The sequence below is a fragment of the Alosa sapidissima genome, chromosome 1 (genome assembly GCF_018492685.1).
Source record: "Alosa sapidissima isolate fAloSap1 chromosome 1, fAloSap1.pri, whole genome shotgun sequence".
Classification (NCBI taxonomy): domain Eukaryota; kingdom Metazoa; phylum Chordata; class Actinopteri; order Clupeiformes; family Clupeidae; genus Alosa; species Alosa sapidissima.
Genome location: NC_055957.1, coordinates 41214512 through 41234511, shown reverse-complemented (window position 1 = coordinate 41234511; position 20000 = coordinate 41214512). Strand labels below are relative to the sequence as shown.

General features: G+C 46.2%; 1 protein-coding gene across 2 annotated transcripts in view; it reads left to right on the top strand.

The window, feature by feature from the left end:
* ctnna2 (catenin (cadherin-associated protein), alpha 2) overlaps nt 1-20000 on the top strand; it is a 406672-nt gene that overhangs the window by 103553 nt on the left and 283119 nt on the right. The window lies entirely within an intron of this gene.

Sequence of the window (20000 nt, the reverse complement as noted above, 5' to 3'; positions counted from 1 at the left end):
GAGAGCATGCTGACGTGTTAAATGCGTAGGGTTGTTTAATTGAAGCTGGAACCATAAAGCAACACCTGAGACTTTGAAGGGTTAATGTGACGTCCTTCAGAAGATTCGTACTCTCCTCCCCACTCTTCTCTCCCTCTCCCTCTCTCTCTCCCTCTCTCTCTCTCTCTTTCTCTCCTCCTCTCCTCTTCCTTTCTCTCTCTCGATGCTAATGTGCATTTTCTCTGTGGCACATACAGTATTGTAGAGGGACCATGCCAGCTTGACAAGCTTGTCTCTCTCTCCTTCTCTCTCTTTCTCTCTCTCTCTGTCCTGTCCCCTCTTGTCTTCTCTCTCCTTCTCTCCCTCTCCCTCTCTCTTTCTCTCTCTCTCTCTCCTCTCTCTCTGCCCTGTCCGTTCTTGTCTTATCTCTCCCTCTCTCTCTCTGTCTCTTTCTCTCACTTCCTCTCTCCCACATCTATGTCAGCCTGTCAGAAATGACAAGGACATCGGTGCACAGCACAGGATAACATGACATAGTATGGATCAACTTTCCTTCCTTTCGGTCGATTCTCTAGTGTCTATCTTCCGCGGTCCTTCATGCTTACAGAAATTCTCACACACACTCACATGCAGCAATGGACACACAGATGCACAAGGCACAGGCACATGCACAGTCTCTCTCTCTCTCTCTCTCTCTCTCTCTCTCTCTCTCTCACACACAAACTCTCTCTCTCTCACAGAGTGCCGTTTGGTTTGCCTGTGGCACCTTACCTGATTCTGCAGTCGTTTTGTTTCCATATGCCTTTTTTCCCTGGCTTCCATGTGTCTGTCTGTCCTCAGAAATTCAAAGCACAGAGATCTGTGTGTGTGTGTGTGTGTGTATGTGTATGTGTGTGTGTGTGTGTGTGTGTGTGTGTGTGCGTGCGTGTGTGTGTGTGTACGCAGGTCTCAGATGCTCCCAGTCCCTGCAGATCGCTGTGTTTGTTTGTGGGCTTATTTCCCCTCTATCGGGGCATCTGTGGGTCTGTATTTTGGGTTGCTGCTGCGTGCCTCCCTGTGCGGTTCCCATATTTACGGATGTGGTTGTGTGTTTAAGTGTTATTGAAAATCCTTGTGTGTTTTTGTGCTACTTAGCCTGTTTGGCTCTGTGTGTTTTTGTGTGTTTGTTTGTGTGTGTATCAATGCATATATATGTGTGTGTGTGTGTATGTGTGTGGTTATTCCTGCTTTATTTACTTCTGTGTGTCTCATGGCATTGGCACAGCGGAATCTATATGGCTTATCCGTTTCTATAGCCTCAGTATTAAACCGTGGCCTGGATTCACACGTGTAACTGGATTGCGGGAGCTCAAAAGCCTGCGTGAAGATGAAGCCCCTGTGAGTCCCTTTTGCCAAAGAAGCGGTGTTTTGCAGGCACCCCCCTCTCCACCCCACCCACAGAGACGCCCGTGTCACTTTCCATGACAAGCCCACAAACCAGGGGAAACACAATGTGGCAACACACCCCTGCTACTATATTAATCGGCACCACAAAAGGCATCTGTCAAATTAGCGCTAATACCTGCTGCGGTGATGACGGCGCGCGCCCGCGGAGTGCAGAATGCTGAGTAAATGATGGGCAGCGCGGGGGAAGCAGAGCGCAGATAAATAAAATAAAACACCTCCACCTCCACCACCACCACCACCACCTCCACCTCCACCACCTCCACCACCTCCACCACCACCTCCACCACCAACACCAACACCTCCACCACCTCCACCTCCACCTCCACCTCCACCTCCACCACCTCCACCTCCACCACCACCTCCACCACCACCAGCCCCAGCCCCAGCCCCAGCCCCAGCCCAGCCTGGCGCGCTGCCGAGTGTGTGTTAGCCTCCACCCCTCTGCAGCTCGCCTCGGACTGCTCCTGTTTAGCATCAGAATGAGAGGAGGAAAGAGGGTGAGAGGTAGAGGGAGACAGAGAAAGTGTGAGACGTGTGTGTGTGTGTGTGTGTGTGTGTGTGAGTGTGTCTGTGTTTGTATTCTCATTAAGTGTCTGTGCATGTATTTGTGTGGGTCATTGGTCATTGTGTATGTTGTGTCCGTGTGTTCGTATGTGTGTGTGTGTGTGTGTGTGTGTGTGTGTGTGTGTGTGTGTGTGTGTGTGTGTGTGGTGTGTGTGTGTGCGTATGTGTAGACATATGTCTACACATGTGTCTGCACAAGTGTATGTGTGTATGTTAGTGTCTGTGCCATGTTCCCGTGTGTATGTGTATGTTCATGCTTGTGTGTGTGTGTGTGTGTGTGTGTGTGTGTGTGTGTGTGTGTGTGTACACTGTACTAATGAGGTAGTCTGGTGTGCAGTTGTACTGTGCTGTGCTGTGCTGCAGTGGGGATCGTGACTGCTGGAGAGGCTGAAGAGGCCCTCTGCCAGGGCAGACAGCAGCAGGGGAACAAGAGCCTCTAATCTATGTAGATGTATTCCTTACAGACGGAGAAGGTCTCGGGTAATTGCTATATCAATCTGTGCACTCCGGTCCTCCTCATCTCCAGCCTGCTTCCTCCCCACTTCCTCTAATGCTCTCTCTCTCTTTCTCTCTCTCTCTCTCTCTCTCCCTACCTCTCCCTCATCCCCCTCTCCTTCTCTTCCCCTCACTATTCATACATATATACTTATGCATGTAAATGTGACACTCACATCCATATACATCTCTCTCTCTCTCTCTTCCTCCCTCCCTCTCCCACCCTCTCTCTACCTCCCTCTCTCTATCTCTCTCTCTCTCTCTCTATATATATATATATATTATATATATATATATATATATATATATATATATGTCCTCTCCAGCTCTGCCCTTCCTCTGAATCTCACTAGCCCTGTCATGCGAGTGCACACCTGAGTATAGCTGTGGCTGCCTGTGCTGTGTGATGAGAGTGAGAGAGAGAGAGAGAGAGAGAGAGAGAGAGAGAGAGAGAGAGAGAGAGAGAGAGAGAGAGAGAGAGAGAGAGAGAGAGGATGAGGATGAGGATGAGGATGAGTCTCTCCCTCCACAGAGACATCCGCACTGCCTCCATCACTGCACCAGGCTCCTCAGTGGCTCCGACCCATCACAGTCTCTGTGTTCTATCTCAGTGCCACATGTCATACAAGGGGACACACAACCCCAGGCCTAGACTAGATATGCACTTGGACATACAGGCACAAAACACTCACACATACACAGATGTGCACACACAGAGTCACATGCACACATACAATTTCCCCGCAATTTCCTTTCAGGGACGGATATTGGAATCGATCAGTACAAACACACACACACACACACACACACACACACACACACACACACACACACACACACACACACACACACACACACACACACACACACACACTACTTGTTGATATGAAGTGTTGTGGCAGCAGGTGGAGGGAATTTGATGTGATCTGGTGTGTGTCTGGGTCAGGTGGATATCATCTGTATCTTTTCATCTTTGCAGTGGATAGCTCTGTGGATGGATGCTGTCCATCACATCACAAACACATTCCATCTTTGAGTGTAAGTGCACCTTGTAATCTTGTACACCAAAAAGGTTGGTTGATGTGCACCTGTGGTAGTGTAAGTTAAAGTGTGTCAGTGATCAAGAGGTGGCCGATTTTCCTCTGGCTTCTCAGGCTATACCCGCTGCTCCCTGGGATATATTAACCTCATTCTGGCCTTGTACTTCTTAGCCTGCCATGACTTAAAACACTCCAAGGAGAGGTAAAGATAGATACAGAGAGAGAGAGAGAGGGGGGGGAATGAGTGTGAGAGAGATGGCCACAGGGAAGGAAGTGGTTCTTGGAATGCCAATAATTGTCTTCCTTTTGACTAAAGGATTAGCCATTAGCCTCCCAGCACACATGAAGAGAAAGCAATCCCGCCGAGCCTGCAACGGAGCTGCACCTGCAGCTGGCCCACCAACACGAGCCTTAAGGCCTCCGGTCAGATCCCTGTCCTCCACCGGATCCATATCGAATTACAGGGTCAACATGCATGCCTTTATTGGGAAAAAACACAGCACTGAATCCATATTGTTGATTAGCCGTCAACATGCTGTCTGTGATTTAATATCCGACTGTTCCGTGAGTGTTAGTGTTTATGCGTCTTCTCTGTATCAGTGTCAATGAGTGAAGCAGCAGTGGAAGGTTACGTGTGTGTGTGTGTGTGTGTGTGTGTGTGTGTGTGTGTGTGTGTGTGTGTGTTTTATGGCGGTGCATTTTGCAGCATGGTTGAGGCTCAGCAGGTAAAGACTAGGGGCCTTCTTTCAAGGTCCAGCTGAAGCCTCTCGGCAAGCCCCTGGTGGATGGAACCTGCTGGTCAGGTGGCAGTGCATGAGCCCGACTGGCTGAACTGCTGCTCGCCAGTTCTTCATCATCCTTTTCTTCCCTCAGACCATGCCCCATGTCCGACACGAGAGGTCATACTCCTCGTCAGACGGCCGTGGTTCCACGTAGAGCTTGTTCTTGAGTGGTCACGCTCGCTCACTGGGCCGCTGCAGCCCTCGAAGCAGAGCACTCTCACTCACGTGTGTGGGACAAGGAGAAGTGGAGGACGACGGCCACTCCACTATATTGTTAGATCGCCCATTGAAGCGCGCCGCACAATGGTCAGACTCGAAGCGCAGCGGCCCAAATGAGCACTCATGCCAGAGACGGGTGGACAGAAGCCCACCTTGTCATGTGCACATGAGTGCAGTTGCATGTGTTCTATTTGTTGATGTGAGCCTGTGTGTCTGCATGCTCAGACACATGCGCATGGGCCCCCCTTTACTGGTGCGGTGACTTTGAAGTCCTTCCCTGATCCACACGACTGCACAGCGCAGCCGAGTGCGGCACTTCCTCTGCTTGGCATTCACAATCTCTCCGTCGTTTTTTCCTTGCCTACAGTGTGCGAGGCGGTAGGGTGCTGCACCTCTGGAATGGGTGCTGATGTCTTCCCCTTCAAGGTTTAGTGCCTCCAGGTCAAGGTCATCTACGCCCCCGTGGCCTCTGAGGCGGCAGCGTGCCCGCTCGGACGCTTCGAAGAGCACGGAACACCCAGCCGAGACCAGCCAGCCGCTCACACAGGCCAGAGAGAGAGAGAGAGAGAGAGAGAGAGAGAGAGAGAGAGAGAGAGAGAGAGAGAGAGAGAGAGAGAGAGAGAGAGAGATGATGGAGAAAGAATACTGAAATGAGACAGAAAAAGGAGTGAGACGGAAAGATGCACAGAAGAAAAAAGAAAGAAAGAGAGAGAGAACAAACAGAGGCAGATGCACTGAGCTGGTGGCTGTCTTCTGTGTTGGTGCAAATCCCTATTCTCTTGGCTTCTCATGCAAAGCTTCTTTACAAAGTTTTGACGGCAGTTCCGTGCAGCGTCCTTGCAAAGGCCCAGGTAGAGAACATCTGCCGCCGCTTGGCCGAGCGCTACGCTATTTTTGAGGCGAAACCAGCAGGCGAGATTACCAACGCTGCTGCAGCCCCCTGTTTTATCTCTGCATGCCTAAGCTCCTTTTCTCCAAGTTAGATCACAACGGCAGGGCCGTGTTTCTTGTCGCCGTAAACAATATTTACTTTCCTCTGTGTTTGAAATGCGTGGCATCAGATGCTCTGTCCTGTGTCAGAGAACAGGCATACAGAGACTCTTTCCTTCTGTCTTTCTCTTTGCCAAATAATATATAAATAAAATGAAAATTAAGCTTTATTAGTCGTAGTCCAATGCAATGGGCCCATTTCTCATACATGGATTAAACCTAGTCTTAGACTAAAAGTCATAGGACTAGCCTAGACGTAAACTGAACCGAGGTGTGCTTGTGTGTGTGTGTTTCAACATGTGCTGCACTCTCTCTCTCTCTCTCTCTCTCTCTCTCTCTCTCTCTCTCTCTCTCTCTCTCTCTCTCTCCCATGTCTCTCTGATGTCTTTATAACTGATGCAGGTAAATGTGTTGTGTGTTGGAAAGGTAAACATCATCGTTTCTGCTGCTCACTGCACTCAAGGCAAGGTGTTGTATTTCGCTATGTACTTAGGGGGAAATGCTTGTCAGGGAGAATGATGAGTTGTTCCTGTCTTCTGTGACAGCTTTTCTTTCTCTGTCTCTCTTTTTCATAAAGCCTTCTTCCCTAACAGCAAGGCAGCATGAGACTGAACACAAGACTCATACCCATGCTCACTATGTTGTCCGTTGAAAACGCTTCCTTTCGTTTGTTTGATTTTAGTCTATTAGGCCCCTATTTCGTGCTGGCATATTGTCTGATGTGATGTCTGTGGACAAATGGCCCAGCTTCCTGGAAAGGCCTATTGCCTGGTGATGAGGACGTCTTTGTGAAAGGGTGAATGATAGCATAACAATAGCGCAGCTCCATCGGGCCGGGCTGGTCTCACAATGCCTGCTGGCTCTATTCAGAGAGAGGCTGCAGAGAGCTGTGTCTCCTAGGTACCTGGCCCTCGGCTGTTATTGTGCTTCTGGATGAGTGTCTGTTTGTTTGTTTGTTGTTGTTGTTGTTGTTCATGTGTACGTAAAAGTGATGTGAAATGCATGTCTGACTGTGCTTCGGTATCAGCTTTCTTGCCTGTAGGTTTGTGTTGGTGGAGGTTTCACTGGGTGTTATTGTTATGCCTCTGTGAGTGAATGTCTACATTTGTGTGTGTGTGTGTGTGTGTGTGTGTGTGTGTGTGTGTGTGTGTGTGTGTGAGTGTGAGGGCCAGATGTACGTACATTTGCGAACGTAGCGTTATCAGCGCCATGGACACACCGCAGATTGCGAGCGCTGTCAGACCGAAGTTTCCGTCGTATTTATCAATCGTTCAATCCTTAGTCACTAAGGCATATTAGTGTAAACTGTGCCTTTCTCTGCCCTTCTCCGCCCATAAACGCAATTTACGAACGTCCACAACTGAATGGCAGCGCCTACAAGCGCAGTTGAATGAAGTTAACTGATGACAACATTAAAAAGAATCAAACGTTTAGCGATCATGAAATAATACCATACATGATAAGATGTCAACAAGCAGGGAGATAATGAAGATCAGTAGTTCTACTCAAACTACTTGTGCACGTAGGCTATGGGAGATTGGTCAAATCTAGCAAGTAGGAAAGTTTAAGTGAATGACGTGAAAGTGAAAGTAAGACATGCGAAAGGCCAACGAAAGTTAAGGTTGCTTTTGGTAGTACAAATACTTTCACCACAAAAACTGGTGTTCTAAATAGCGATTCTGTTGTCTTTGAAAGGTTCTCTTATTGACGCATTGAACTGCAATGTGGATTAACACCTGCTTTTACAAGGCGGAAGTATTTAGGCGTAGAATAGACGTGCGCTTTAAGGAGCAGTCTTTGTACATACCGCGGAATACATAACTAGGCGCTCTTTACTCTTCCCCTCCCATCTTTTTACGCTAAACTCCCACTTTCCCCTGGATCCTCCCATGAATGCATATGCATGACATGACAAACGCAATCTGCCACTTTCAGCTCCCGCGACAGGCAGTTTGCGCTTTTACATCATTGCGGCCTGTTTGTACATACCTCGCAATGATTTTACACACGCACATTGCGAAACAAATACGCCTGAAATGGGCGCAAAAGCGTTAGTACATCTGGCCCTGAGTGTTTGTAAGTGTGTGTGTGTTGTGTGTGTGTGTGTGTGTGTGTGTGTGTGTGTGCGTGTGTGTGTGTGTGTGTGTGTCACTAACAGCCAGTGGGCATACTGTAGATGTGCAATGTGGTGACATGCACAGTCAGGTGAAGGCCTTTGACGGTCTGCTGGCGTCTCTTTCTCTGGCGGAGGGTGGGGGGGGGGGGGGGGTGAAGCGGAGTGCCGTCGGGGTTATTTGCGCAACTGTGGTGCGCTGCCGCTTCATTGGGCTGTCACAGCGGGATAATGGAAAGCGCGGCTGACGGCCCGTGGAATCGGGAGGGAAGAAACGGAAAACTCGAGCCCATTCCCAGCCGGAGCGAACCGGGGCCTGAGGAGCGCTGGCAGACGCCTGGTGCCCCGCACGGCTCTCTCCCCCTTCAACCGCTGGCACCCGCGCTGCTGCTTTGGCAACAGCGGAGACAGATATGCTGTGTCATTCCGCCGAAGTGTCTTTCAAGCCCCTGAACACGACACTTAAAAGAATGTGAGCTGAGGACTGAGTTCTAACTCGACTGAGTGCCTTTGACGACCCTGATGTGTCTCTGCCATGTGAAATGAAAAGAGGGGGTAAAAAAGGAACCTTCATTTGGCATGTTACAGACTGTACCCAAGTGGGGTGGCGTCGCTGTCCTTGCAATAATCGTCACAGAAATAAGTCCTCTTCTGCTTGCCTGGAGCCCTCCATTGAGCCAATTTGAAGGACAAACAATCCCATGCTCCCATTAAAGAGCATGAATCTCCCATGAATAGAAGAGCTCTTCCCTTGAGTGCTGAGCCACAGAGGAAGGACTTCTGTCCTCCGATCGGGCCCCTTGAGAGGGCCAAGGAGGCGATGCACTGCTCCTAAAGGCCCCTTGAGAGGGCCAAGGAGGCGATGCACTGCTCCTAAAGGCCCCTTGAGAGGACCAAGGAGGCGATACACTGCTCCTAAAGGCCCCTTGAGAGGGCCAAGGAGGCGATGCACTGCTCCTAAAGGCCCCTTGAGAGGGCCAAGGAGGCGATACACTGCTCCTAAAGGCCCCTTGAGAGGGCCAAGGAGGCGATGCACTGCTCCTAAAGGCCCCTTGGCCCCGTCTCTCTCCCCTCTCTCTCTCTTGGTCTGGTGTCTGTCTGTCTCCATCTCTGTCTCCCTGGCTTTGTCTTGTGGCTGGGGCTGCTGGGTGCTCTCTCTCTCTCTCTCTCTCTCTCCTCTCTCTCTCTCTCTCTCTAAGCAGTCTTGGCTGGCTCTCCAAAGGTCTGACGGGCCATGGTGCCAGAGCAGTTAAATTAGAACTTATGGAAATGATCTTTCCCACTGCCAATATCCTCTGGCAGCTCTTCCACCATTTCTCGCCGGGCGTGCATGTGTGTGTAAATGTGTGTGTGTTTGTGTGTGTGTGTGTTTTCTTAAAAGCTTCTGTAGTTAAACCTCCAGACAGAACCAGCAACACAAGGCTGTCTGATGCACCATGCTGAGTTGACCCCTGGCTTTGTGCTAGCAACATCAGTCGAAAGCACCTCTCACGACGACTGCCTGCTTCACTTGGCTTACTGTGACATCGACTTTCACATGTGTTTCAGTAGCGTTTTCTATATATAGTCGTGAGAACTAGTGTTAATTTCGTCAGACGAGACGAGAGGAAATATGTTCGTCAACAACCTTTTTTTTCATGACTAAGACGAGACGATGACGAGACGGCAGTAATGTCCTGAAACCACTGACTAAGACTATCTTAAGATGCATTATTGTTGACGAAAAAAGACGAGACTAAAATGTTTTGCATTATATAAAAACTAAGATAAAATCTCTCTTCATTTTCGTCTACAAAATGAGAAGACAGAATATCTAGCTGTTACGTTTTCAAAATATTCCGAATGAGTTCATACGCAACAGCTTTCCTGTAGGCTAGTCTACGTGCTGTTGCTGCAACCCTGTGGCTGCAACACGAAACTACATGGAACAAGAACACTGGAGATTTCTGCCATAAAGCTAAGCTTTATGCCACAATGCTACATACCCAGAAGTTGAAGCTTCTCTCATACAAATTAACATCCCCCTGAATGTCCATACGAAAATGTTCATCATGTAATGTCAACTATTTAACTAGTTAGACTGATGATGCAAAGTTTGCTAGCAAGTAAGCTAATATGGAAAGTTCGCTAGCAAGTTAGCTATGGCTAAGATGGAGAGTCTGTTTGGGGAATGTGTTGTGTTTGGGCGCATATCGACATCTAGCGAGGCGGAGTAAAACATTAATACTTTGGCCTATGACAGTGTTTCTCAAACTTTTTCAGTTTCAGGACCACTTAACTAACCCTAGCTAAAAAAAAAAAAAACACTCCACTCAAGCTCAAGCCCTTGTGACATGAATGAGTGTGGGTAAAGTGGCCCAGATGCACTTATGCACTGTGTATTAAACTGGAGAATAAAGAAAGCATGATGACTCTCTGGTTTGTCAATGTCAAAGACATCAACAACAAGGTGTTTGTGATCTCTCAGTCATTCTTTCTCTCTGTGTGCATGCATTATCCATAATTAATTTCCCCATCTAGATTTACATCGGAACAGCCTTGCCAGGATTTATTTATGTCAGGATTTATTTATGTCAGCAATCATGCCAAAAATCACAATAAGAGATGGAGTGTGTGTGTGCGTGCATGTAGACGTCTGTGTGTGTGTGTGTGTGTGTGTGTGTGTGTGTGTGTGTGTGTGTGTGAGTGTGTGTGTGTGTGTGTGTGTGTGTGTGTGTGTGTGTGTTAAGGCGTAGGTGTGTGTGTGTGCAGAATTTGATATAATGTAGTCTGCGCCGGGGGAGAGCACTGTGTGTACTAGGATTTTGCATCAGGTTACGGCAGATAGGATCTGAAAAGACAGGAAGTGCATCGGAGGACTCAATTCATTCATATTCAAAAAAGGCTTCCATTCCATTCACTTTTCACACACATTTTCAATTACGGCTGCCTGTACATTTATCTCCACCAGAGACCGATGTACTGCTCACTGGGCCTTTGTGGACGCTCCCTTTGCAGATATACTGGGTGCTGGTTATTAGTGCTTTTTTACAGGGCTGTGTGTATGGGTGTGTGTGTGCCTGTGTGCATTTGTGTGCATATGTGTGTGTGTGTGTGTGTGTGTGTGTGTGTGTGTGTGTGTGTGTGTGTGTGTGTGTGTGTCTGTGTGCGTCTGTGTGCATTTGTGTGCATGTTTGTGTGTGTGTGTGTGTGTGTGTGTATGTGTGTGTGTGTGTGTGTGTGTGTGTGTGTGTGTGTGTGTGTGTGCTTATGCATATCCAGGTTCCCAGTTGTGCACTGTGCTGCACTATTGAATGCCATGTAATTACAATGCATGAATGTGCTGTCGTAAGTCTCTAAAGGCAGATTGTTGCTCGGCAAAGAAGTGGCTCTCCACGCCCTGCTAGCCTTTTCCTTCTTACAGACTATACACTATAGACTATACCCAAAAAATGCATGAACAAATGAACATACACACACACACACACACACACACACACACACACACACACACACACACACACACACACACACACGCACAGATCACACTATTCTCATTCCAACTGTTCCAACAGCGCGTCCATCTCCGGCTGCGGATTAAACAAACAGGCCAGTTCCCTCCTAAACTGCGCCGAGGGCCCGGCGAGTGGGCCGATTGTTTTTAAATGCCCTCATTAGCAGCCAGAGGGGTTAGCCAAGCGGCTGGGGCTCCAGTGAAAATGCCAGCGCACATGCCAAGTGTGAGGCCACCTGGCCCCCGCTAACTCTGGCCATGATATACAGTTGAGTGTGGCCCCCACACAAATACACACACACACACACACACACACACACACATACACACACACACACACACACACACACACACACACACACACACACACACACACACACACACACACACACACACACGTGTGGCTCACCTTGCTGTTTACCTAGGCGGTTTGTTTAGAGGGAGTGCTCCTGGGCCGTCTGTAGGGACCCTTAGTGTCTGTTGCAAAGTGGCCTGTGTGGGTGTGCTTGGCAGCATCTCTGCTACGAGCACTGGACTGTATACAGCAGGGGGTGACTTCAGGGGTTCAGCAGTCAGAAGGGGAGAGAGAGAAAGAGAGAGAGAGGGGGGGGGAGAGAGAAAGAAAGAGAGGGGGGGAGAGAGAGAAGGAGAGAAAGAGAGGGGGGGAGAGGGGAGAGGAAGAGAAAGAGAAGCCATTCAGCAGTGTCTGTTTAAGAGAATCTTTACAGGCGACAGAAGCCCCTAAAGTGGGCGCAGAGGCCAGTTAATCGGCTCCACTTTTGGCCCCATTGCGGCCCGAGCCCATCCCCTCACACATGATGGATCGGTGCCATTTATCAGCCTGGTATAAATCCCCCCATCTCTCTCTCTCTCTCTTTCTCTCTCTCTCTCTTTCACTCTCTCTCTGTCTTTCACTCTCTCCATTTACACAGACTACACTTCAGATCCAGCCATAATTCTCTCTCTCTCTCTCTCTCTCCTCCCTCCCTCTCGCTCTCTCTCTCTCTCTGTCAGGGGACTTTTTTATATACTGTGTGATAAATGCTCAGCATAGTGTGTCTCTAACATGGGAAAATGTGTCAGAAGCAGCAGCGCCTGGTGCCTATAACAGGTGATCCCGGCGGTGGTGGCGTGGGCGTCTGAAAAGACTGATCTACAGCTCCGCTATTGGAAACGTGACCACTTTAAATTAGATGTCTTTATCTTTGACATGACGAAAAAAGGAACATGATTTCAGACAGACAGCCATAGAAGGTTATTAAAGAAATACATTACCTTGTCAAATCAGCAAATCAGCTCTGATACAGTCAAGAAGTTGTACCAAGGCAGTCAATTATATTTTTTGATGTACCTTATGGAATGTCTAACATCTGCTTTAGAAAAAAGAACAGGCAGGTATTGCACCACAGGGACAGGCTTTCCCTAGTCTAATCTTTTCAGTGCTCCATGGTGATATAGATAGATAGATAGATAGATAGATAGATAGATAGATAGATAGAAAAATCACAATGAACAATATAACAGGGAATAAGTTATACTTTAAGAACAATATATAACAGGGAATAATGTATAAGGGAATAAGACCAGGTAAGACCAGGTGCTGGCTTGCCCAGGGCAAATGGTGGCCATGAAGTTCTTGCAGAGAGATTGTGGTCTGCTAGAATTCCGTGTTCTTTTTTCAGCCTTGTAAGTGTTTTTTTGATAGCGGAGGCCGTCATTTACAACACACCGAGGCCAATTAGGGGGGTTCCTAATATGGCTGGATTATGGGAAATGTTTCTTCATGTTTGTAGGTATGTGCTAAATGGCCGTGAAGTTGGCCGTGAAGTTCTTGCAGAGAAATTGTGATCTAGTAGTATTTGGTGTTATCTATTTCCAGGGTTTAAGTGGTCAATTTTGACAACATGATGCATATCGCCATCATTTACACATCGATCAACACATTGAGGCCAGTCAGGGGACTAATGCCTTCCTAATGTGGTTGGATTATGGGGAATATTTCTCTGCGTTTGTCCAACGTTGATGAGATCCTCTCCCTCTGCAGTTGATTTAATGGAATTCACCTGCTGTGTGTGTTTTCTTTTCCCCAGTGTGAAGGTGATGACCTCTAGTCAAGGCCAGCATTTAGGAGAGAAGCTCTCCCTCTCTCCTCTTCTCACTTATCGCTCACCTCAGTGAGTTCTCAGCAGTCTCTCAGCAGAGCTCGCTGGTTCCCAGATACATCAATGTGCTTCAGCCAGGAGAGCATGGCGTCCACCACTGCCAGCAAGCCATTTCTCCCCTGTCATCTGTCAATACACACGCACACATACACACACCACACACACGCAAGCATGCACAGACATACGCACGTGCACACACACACATACGGACGCGCGCACACAGACATACGCACGCGGCGCACACACACACACACATACGCACACACACACACACAAACAAACACACACACACACACACACACACACACACACACACACACACACACATACACATACATACACACACACACACAAAGAAAACACACACACACACACACACACATACACACACACACAAAGAAAACACACACACCCACACACACACACACACACACATGCACGCACGCAGCTACACACGCACATACACACACCACAGCCAGCCATTTGTTTTGTCCACAGTCAGGTTGAATGAGGTCAAGGTCACCCCATCCTGGGTGCTCAAGGGGGGTGGGATGGGGGAGTTGGGGGGTATGTGCTGGCCCGTGCCTGTGCCCATTAATCTCCCCTCCTTGGCCGGATGAAGCGGGGCGGCTCTAACCCCTTCAGTCCCAGATGCCCAGGCGGAGCTCAACTCCCACCCATCTGCCAGTGCGGCCCTTCCGCTCCCCCATGCCAGCCCCCACCCCTCCTGCCCAGGTGGGGCTCTGTGCCCCCCACTCCCCACCCCAACCCACCCAGAGCCATTGGATAGCCATGCTGTGTGTGTGTGTGGTGTGTGTGTGTTTCTGTGTGTATGTTTGGGAGTGGTGTGTGCCTGTTTACATATGGCTGACCCAAAAGGAATAGCACACAACTCATCACTGTGCTCTCTCTCGCTCTTTCTCTCTCTCTCTCTCTCTTTCTCTGTCTCTCTCTCTCTTCTCTCCTCTGTGTTCACTGCTGAAGAGCTGAGAGAGGAATGTCAATAGTTATAAAACCTCAATAGCAAATGTATTCTCATAGCATGGACCTTTTTATAAATTGGTTACATGGCTTATGTGTCCTCTTCCTCCTTCTTCCTCTACTTTCATGATAGAAATCCTTACGCTGACAAAACAAATGGACATGATCAGCTGGTCTTTGCTGACATATAGGCAGGTAGAAATATACAGAATGTGTTTTTGTAGGTTTGTATAGTTACTTGACTTAAAAGGTTGTCTTGGAAACAGTTTGAGAGGTTGAGGGGGAGGGAGAGAGAGAGAGAGAGAGAGAGAGAGAGGAGAGGAGAGAGAGAGAGAGAGAGAGAGAGAGAGAGAGAGAGAGAGAGAGAGAGAGAGAGAGAGAGAGAGAGAGAGAGAGAGAGAGAGAGAGAGAGAGAGGAGAGAGAGAGAGAGAGAGAGAGAGGATTTGGAGGAGAGAGCGATGGCGCCGGATGACATTCACTTCCTTTTGCATTTGATTTCCTATCAGCTCGGTACATAGGGGAGCATATCCAAAACAGAACAGTAGAAAAGCAGGGAGATAAAAAAGAAAGTGAATTATAAAGAGACGTCAAGTAGGGTAAGCTCAGGGGAAAGCGAGTAGATGAGATGCTTTCTGGAAATAATCTCGCTGTGAAATGAGCATATCCGAGGACTGGTGGAGGGAGGGGAGAAAACATTTAACAACATTTTCACTCGGTTTCTCAACATTCTCAACTCTACATTCGTTTTATTAGTATACACATGTAGGTGCAGGCAGACAAGGCATCATGCTCTGGAGAGAGGGAATTCTTCAGTCAAAAGGGATAAAAGTTAGATTCCGTCCCGTTCTGTTCCATGTACCACACAGACACGTGAAAGTTGCATCAGAAAATAGTGTGCTGCATGTTGCATTTCTAAATTCAGAAAGGACAGACTATCCACATATTTCAACATCGTCCTTTACTGAGCACATTAATAGTAGGACTTGGGCCGTACCACTGCCAGCCAATTCTATGCCTTCTGTTGTTTATAAGGAGCAGTCTGTTCCTATTTCAGTGCCGCCCGCACCCCCCTCCACACTTACATGGCGCAGTCCAGGGTCCAGCTCATGCAAGTCCAAGGTCAACACAGTATGGCTACATTCAGCGAGGACATGAGAACAGAACAGTGGGACATATGCTACATAGCCTATTAATCACAGATGCGGTCATTAGTCCAACAGCCGGCATACTCATGGATGTCCCTCTCTGGCCTGTCTGGGGGAGTCTCTCTCTCTCTCTCTCTTTCTTCCCCTCTTTCTCTCTCTCTCTCTCTCTCTCTTTCTTCCTCTCCCTCTCTCTCTCTCTTTCTCTATGTCTCTGCTGTGGCAGATGTAAGTGCTGAAGAGTTTGCACTTTTCTCCTGTATTCTCCCCAAAGCCCGGGAGAGATCACGCCGGGTGTTTAGATTGTTCTGCAAATGCGCTGGAACACCAGGAGAATTTGCCAGAGATTGTTTACAGGATGTGTCCCTGCTCAAATTTGTGTTGGCGCCGTCGCATCTGTGAAGATGTGCTCTAATTAACATAAGTAATAGGAGTTTTGTTTTTGTTTGACTACAATGAGTTTATGAAGATCACAGGCGCAGTACCCCCCCCCCCCCCCCCCCCCTCCCCCTCCTCCATTCTTCTCTCTCTCTGCATCTCTCTCTCCTTCCCACTCACACGGTTTTCAGTCCCCTAATGACCTGCTTCGCAATTCTGGGACGACTGATTTGATAGGCTGACTGAGATTGTCTGTCCCTCTCTGTCTGTGGGTGGACACGCAGACCTGAAATCCTTGACATGAAGACAATGCCCACAGCTTTACTTAAGGGCCCAGACGAAGATGCTCTAGACAAGTAAATGTTGGGAGGGAGGGAGAGAGAGAGAGAGAGAGAGAGAGAGAGAGAGAGAGAGAGAGAGAGAGAGAGAGAGAGAGAGAGAGAGAGAGAGAGAGAGAGAGAGAGAGAGAGAATTTTAACAGCTCTTTATTACAAAACACACGATCACATTACCATAAAACCATCACTTTTTTTAGAAACAACTGAAAATCAAAGAAAATAACCTGAAAAAAATAATTCATTATCGACCAATGAGCATATTGCTCCACCTTGGCACCACTCTTCTTCAAAAGAATTAAAATCACCTTTTGTGTCATAAAAGTCAAATTCTAATTTTACTCTTGATTTCACCAGGCGAATAAAAATGTCAATTACATCATGGTCAGAGTCTTTTTCAATCTTATTCTTCCTACTTATATAAATGGCCATCTTAGCATTCCCAAAGATATAATTAATCATTTCACACTTGCAACGTTCTTTCTGAACATATTTAAACCCCAATATGAAGGTCTGAATAGAGAAAAACTCTCCAAAACACTCTAATAGCTTTGCCAACAACTTAAACAAAGGTGGCAGTCTGAAACAATTTGAGTAGGCATGAAAAACAGTCTCTCTCTCCAAACAAAAAGGACATTCATGGCTTACATTTTGATTTAAAACAGAAATAAAAGAGTTAACTGCCAAAATACCATGCAGTAACCTCCATTGTAAGTCCCCAGCTCTTTTAGTTAATGGTGGTTTGTATAGAGATTTCCACTCTGGTTGAACATTACTTACTAAACCAAAAGTAGAACGCCAAGGCGTGTCAACCTTTCCATCTAGCCTTTCTTTATTTATCACTTTAACACAGGTCTTGTAAAGACATTTACCATTGACTTCGCTGAAATCTATTTCTTTTGGAGGGGGCAAAAAAATACCTTTACAATCATTTAATTTCGGTGTAAGTGACAATTCAGGAAAAGGGTCTTCTCTATCAGGAATCAAAATGCCATCAACATAATTCTTTATCATTTTGCGCTCACGTGATGTTAGTTCTGTTCTCCAGCAATGCAACATCTTCTCCACCATACGCAAGGACCTCACTCCCATGCGTACAGCCAGTGTGGCACTGTCCATAAGAGAGCCTGATACATCCACCAAATGACGCAAACGTGTAAGTCCAGTACTGCATAAATAACTGTTCAATCCAGGCATTACATTCTTTGAAATGTCCAGTCTTGATCCATAGATTAGAGGCTCCTCTAGGAGCCAATGCAAAGAACCAGTCTCTTCCATTCGGCTAACATTAAATAAACCCCAGATCTTAAAAAGTCCTTTATAAAAAACAGGTAAATCAATACAATGTATTGCATGAGGATCCAGGAAAAACAAAGACTTGTCTAAACCCAAACCACTCACATTATGCATGATTTCACAAGCCACAGGCCTCCAAACAAGATCTTCTGGCCCAGTAAGAAACCTCTGAATGAACTGAAGCCTAAAAGCAGCTGCTCTACTGGGCAAATGGATTAAACCCTGGCCACCTTCTTCTTTTGGTAAATACAAGACACTCTGAGGGATCCAATGCAACTTATCCCAGAAGAAATCTATTAGGGTTGACTGGATCTTCATTAAAAGACCTGATGGTGGATCTAAAACAGCCAGCCGATGCCACAAAAAGGATGCCACTAGATTATTGATAACCAGACAACGTCCCCTATATGACATCTGAGGTAGTAGCCATGTCCATTTTTTTAAACGTCCCTTCACTTTTTCAATGACTCCATCCCAATTCTTTTGTACAGTGTTATCATCTCCCAAAAAAACACCCAGATATTTGAAACCCCCTTTTTTCCAATTTAACCCTTCTGGGAGTTTGGCTGGTCCATCTACCCAATCACCTATCTGAAAAGCATCACTTTTTTTCCAGTTGACTTTTGCAGATGATATCACTCCAAAATCCTTCACAACATCATTTAAGGTATCAACATCATTTTGATCATTGACTACTACAACCAAATCATCGGCATATGCTGATAAACAAAAAACCTTTTCACAATTGGACAGAGAAAAGCCAGTCATTTTACACCTTAATTTGTGAAGCAAAGGTTCTATTGCCATGGAATAGAGCATTCCAGACAATGAACAACCTTGTCTTACACCTCTTAGTGCTTTAAAAGGGGGACACAAACCACCATTAACTTTCACTATACTCTCAATGTCATTATAGAGCACCTTAATTAAATGAATAAAACCCGAATTGAATCCAAAAGCCTCTAACACCCCCCATAAATACTTATGCTCAACTCTGTCAAAAGCTTTTTCCTGATCCATGAAAACAAATCCAAAATTCTTTTTTAACTTACTAGAAACTTCAATTGCATCTCGAACAAGGAAAATATTGTCAAAAATTGACCTTTCAGGAATACAGTAGGTTTGATCAACATGTATTATTTGTTCCATCACTTCTCTCAATCTAGTTGCTAGTGCTTTGGAAAACATTTTAACATCAATGCACAGGAGAGACACTGGGCGCCAATGCTTCAAGTCGGTCAAGTCACCTTTTTTTGGTAACAGTGTCAACACAGCCCTTCGACAGCTCAGAGGAAGGATTCCTTTCTCTATACTGTCATTCAGCACTTCATGGAGATCTTTCCCCAATACTGACCAAAAGCCTTTGTAAAACTCAACTGGCAGTCCATCAATGCCAGGAGCACGTCCATTTTCCATACCCATCAGGGCTGTATAGAGTTCTTTCAATGATAAAGCTCCATCCAGCATCTTTGCTGAAGCCTTTGAAAGCGTTGGCAAGTCATGAAGGAAACCACGTTCAATCTCCTGATTTCCAACCAATTCACTTTTAAAAAGTTCTGAGTAAAAACTCCTTACTCGTTGTCTTATTTCATTTGGCTTAGTCAACAATGTTCCTGTTTCTGAGCGCACAGCATGAATTAACTTTTTTCTTCCATTTTTCTTCTCTAAATTAAAGAAATACTTAGATGGAACATCCATTACAGATACATTTTGTATTCTTGAGCGGATCAAAGCGCCCTGTGTTTTTTTCCCCAAAAAATCAGCCAATTCCACTTTTTTACTTTTAAGCAATTCTATTTGTTCTGAATTTCCTTTGTTATCAACCACATTTTGCAAATCCACAATCTCCTTTTCTAAAGTTTTCATGGATCTAGCTAGGTCTCTACTGACATTGAAAGTATATTTTTGACATACATGTTTAATTTGAATTTTTGCTACATCCCACCATTGTTGCAAAGAGGGAAAAAAAGGCTTCTCCAACCTTCTCCAACTTAAAACTCTCCCAAAAAACAGCAAAAGCTTCTCTAAAAGTTTGATCGTCCAACAACATCTTATTAAAATGCCAATACGCACTTTTTGGTTTAACCGCAGATTTTATAAGTACACAACATGCCATGGAATGGTCAGAAAAACCAACAGGACTGATATAGGAACATCGAAAAGCACTAAAAAAATGCTTAAAACAGTACATTTGGTCAAGTCTTGCCATTGATAAATAATTATCACGACAATGAGACCAACTATATTGCCTTTGTTTTTTGTGAAAAGATCTCCATATGTCAATCAATTCATATGCTTCAATTAACTCAATAAGACGCTTGCGAGAGGCTACATGAGGTTCTACATGATTTCTATCTAAAATATCAGCAGTACAATTAAAATCACCACCCAGAAAAAGAAAATCAGTACTATTACATGCACCAAGAACATCACCAAGCTTATCCAAAAAACACATCCTCTCTGCAGCTAAGGTAGGAGCATAAACACAAATGAAAACAAAAACATCATTTTCAAAAACTGCTTTTACTTTCAATAGTCTTCCTTTAACCACCTCTTCCACATCATAAGAATATGGAAGAAACGA